Raw genomic sequence first — 4,307 nt, forward strand, 5'->3', positions numbered from 1 at the left:
TAAGGTGAGAAACTCATGCTGTCCCAACTCAAGTTGTGCCAAGAATGCGATCTACTTTTATCATAATCTGTTAAACAAAAGTTAAAACAAGACACAAGAACATTCATCAGAAGTAAACCTGAGGTTGGGAGAAAGTTTTTGACTGGTGGATCCTATCACTTTGTTTTGTTGTGGGAGGTGGGAATGCTTTCAAAATAAGCCACAATTTAAAACTTCCTATATTCCAAGTTACTGTTACTATTTGGGATTTGACTTTTTTCTTTAAGTAGATGCCATTCCAGCACAACATCTGACTCTTGTAAGATATGCATCTACCCTTTGGCCCATTTTGCAATCTCCCCAACCCCAAAGATGGTGAACAGATTACTTGCACTATAGACTAACAGCTATGTTTTTGCTGGCATTACAAACACTTTGAATATAGATCTTGGCAGTTAAAATGCTCGCCTGCAAACTCGGCAGTGAAGTTCTTTGAGAACTTCATCAATTTGTGTTCAGGGAATTTGCAAGTGGAAAAAAATGAAGTTATTCATGTTTTTGCAGGCAGTTCCAAATTCCAAATTGTGTCAAGGGTAAAATGTTTCTGTGTTTGAATTACCTAACCCAGAAGAGGACAATATAAGGCTACCCAAGGAACAAATTATAGGGCTTTAAAAATTTGCTATTATAATTCTATAACTTTACGCAAGAGCATGGGGTTGTTTCTTGCCCCTAAGGGAAACTGAACATGGTTTTCATAATAAACTTGTGAGGCCCAGAGTATTAGAAATTCAAATAGTTACCATAAAGAAAGAATGTTTTGTTTTATGTGTTCTCACATTTGGGAAGCCAACTCTCTGTTCAGTTTTACTAGTGGCATTTTCAATCAGTTGTTCCGTGTTGCCACGGGTAGTTGTGATTTGGGCACTTTCTTCTGTTTTTTAAACAATTTAGACTTAAGAATCTGAAGCTGGACTGCCACATAGGTCCACCGAATTCAATACCCTGACCTTTTCCCACACCATGTGCCTCTGACGGTATTTCTTCATTCATGTTTTAAGCTTGGAATGGGATGTAGGCTGCATATTACTTGAACCCTGACAAATACAAGCTCACTGTAATTGTTGAAACATTTAGAAGTATGTGGAAAGATTTCTTTTTGTTGTAATGACTTTTATATTTAAGGTCTTGGAATAGAAGTCATTAGTAGAGCATTTCCCCAGCAACATCCCTCCAAATAATTAAGTTTGTACGTGTATAAGCTTTCACAAAGCAATAAACTAGTTAAATTATCAATCACAAAGAAACCAAGCCAATTTCTGAGGGTTTCAAGAGGTAAGTTCTTTTTGTTGTTTGTTTTTTTTCTGATACCTGGAATCGAACTCACAACCTTGCGCTTGCCAGGCAGGCGCTGTGCCACTGAGCTAAATCCCCAGCCAAGAGGTAAGTTCTGAATAAAGACTGAAGGAGAGATAGAAACATGGATAAACAAGAAGGCGGTGCATTATGTGAATCAGAGAAATGTTATGGTCTAGAGGCTTTGAACTCCAAAACTCACGGTTTTTCTACATCACTGTGCTCCATTCTGTCTGAAACTACTTCCATTTAGGGACCAAGCAGCTGATCTCAAACCATAGCTATATGCCTCAGGGGGCTTACAGATGACGGGCTTGGTGAGAAAATGGTCGTTAGGAAAGAAAAACCACAATTCACCTTTAATAGAAGTTGATAAGACAGCTATTCTTGTTGGCTTTGTGTGCCAAAATATTTTGAAAAGCTAATGTTTCTTGCAGAACTTCTGATACACACCCTAAAAGACCACAGTAAAAGAATAGGGTGCTGTTAGAATTTAAGGAGAAAATAACAAAAGACTTGGAACACAAATTCTCCCCCAGAAGTTTCTTTCATCCATAACCAGGCCAAATAGTCAAAATTATGTAATCAAATACTTTAAGGGTGAGACAAACTATTTTCTCAAAAAGTACATAAAGTCAATCTAAACTTTACCCAAGCTGGTGCTATTTGCTGTGATTTTCTTCACTTTATGGTGAGCACAGGGGACTGAATTTTCTTTTCTGCAGAACTTGCAGATGAAAGATAATGTGGTTGTCCATGCCCCTGTAGAAAGCTCTCCCATTATTCTACTACTAATCCTTACACAGATTAACATTTAACATAACAAATCAATAGTGATAAACCTCACAAAGGTAAGAGTACTTAACAAACAAGGTATTAAGATAGCCTTCCCTACCATGATGACTTTTCCACACATAATTTGTTCCTTCAGCTAAAATGACATGAACAAGTCATGTCTATTTTTTCTTTAAATGTTTAATGTTCTTTCTCTCACAATTGTCCAAACAAAATTATTTCTGTTTACTTTTCTTAGCAGATAAGAAAAAAACTAAGAAATCAGTAATATATAGAATTTGTTATCTGTAAGGACTGGTGATTTGAAGTAAATACGCTAATCATTGTATGTGTTTAAAGGTTCAATATACAAATCTGCAACTATATGAACAATTATAAATTTCAGTGCCCTATGTATGCAGTCCTGTATATATATACTATGAAACATATTTATGTATATTGTGTTTATATATACACACATTTTTATTTTTACCAAATTAGATAAAAACATCAATTATTTCATATTTAGGAAATAACGTTCATTTATTTAACAAATATTTAAGCATCTAACATAAACCAGCCAATACCTATTTAATAGAATGTGGAAATCTGTAACAATGGGGCATAAAGGACAGTTATACAAGAAATAATATAAAGACCCTGAAGTAATGACAGAAGGACTTATGGGAGCACATTCATCTGAAACATCTACCTTAGTTTAGGTAGAATAAGGAAAAGTTTATAGGAGGCACCTCTCAAGAATATCTCCCTTCTAGGTGTTTGTCAACACTTAAAAATCATTCTTTTCCATGTTGTGTGTGTGTTTCTAGTAGCAGGCATCTGTACAGCTTCATATCTCTAAGAAAATAAAGCAAGTTTATAGAAAACACTCAAAAAAATACTTTCTTACTGCATGACTAATTGGTGAGAAATGGTACTGGGGAGGGAGATAACATCTTTCTGACTTATGCTGACCAGCAGCCAGAGAAAAAAAGCATGGATGGATTTCAGCAGGAGAAGGGCATGACTGCCTTGAGGTACTACACTGGCCCCATGGAGAAAGTAGATTTGGCAACACAGGGTGAGGCTGATGCCCAACCGATTCAAAATTGCTGATAATCCCAACATCATGGTAGCAATCGGGATGGAGAAAAGTGGAAAGGTTCAGGATATGTTTAGGAGATAGAAGTGAAAGGCTTTGGTGATTGGATCTGGTAAGGGAGAGAATAGTCAAGAATGATTCCAGGATTGGCTTTCAGGCTGGATAGATGATGCTAATATTCACCAAAATAGGAAGCACTAGAGCAGGAGGGGTTATCTCGGGAAGCATCAATAATTCCACAGTAATCATGTGCATTTTGAGAAGCCTGCATGGTATCTAAGTAAAAACGTACAATAGATTATTGAATCAATGGATCCAAAGCTAAGAAGGGACTATGGATAGGAAAAATAAGTTAAACTTCTAGCTCAAAACAGAAATTCAGTTGCAACCCAAACTTGCTAGCTACAATCAGAACAGAACTTTTCCCCCCATTTTTATAACACTTAATGTGCCATACTTGCTAAGTATTAGCTGCTGATGGTGACAACTTTCTGGTGTCAGACTAGTCTTCAAAAGTTGAAGTGCTGAGCTGTACTGACGGGCCAAGCTTAGTGAAATTATCAAATTTCTTGGCAGCCAAAAGGTGAAAAACTCATTACCAAGCCATCTGTCCCAAGATTCTGTCCTGATTTCTAGGCCAGAAAAAATTTGAATAATTTCAAGAAAATTTAAATAGCACACACAAAGTTTGGTAAGTTCCTTCACGATTCACCTTATAGATCCATTTCTTGTGTGTTAACAAAACCATCAGAAAGTTGTGCAAGGTGGCAGTACTACACCCTTGCTGAAACCTTCATTCCATAGAAAACATCATTTAACAGAGGATCAGAGATCTTTCCCTTCAGATTGGAACTTCTGAGATCTAAGTAATGTTTGTAACTAATATTACTTTTTTCCCTTTGCTATGTTCTGCTTTTAGTTCTGAATTAAGATATTCCTGTGTAATAAAATTAAAAAACAATATTATCAATGAAGTTAATCCAATGGTCAATTTAAATCTGTTGCTTATTTTAGGGAACATTTCCTGTCTTCATATATCTCCTGCTCTACATCTCCCTCTGGTTCCTGTCACCTCCCCCTCCCCCTCCCCCTCCCC

This window comes from Chinchilla lanigera, unplaced genomic scaffold (genome assembly GCF_000276665.1).
Source record: "Chinchilla lanigera isolate Chin_1 unplaced genomic scaffold, ChiLan1.0 scaffold00012, whole genome shotgun sequence".
NCBI lineage: Eukaryota > Metazoa > Chordata > Mammalia > Rodentia > Chinchillidae > Chinchilla > Chinchilla lanigera.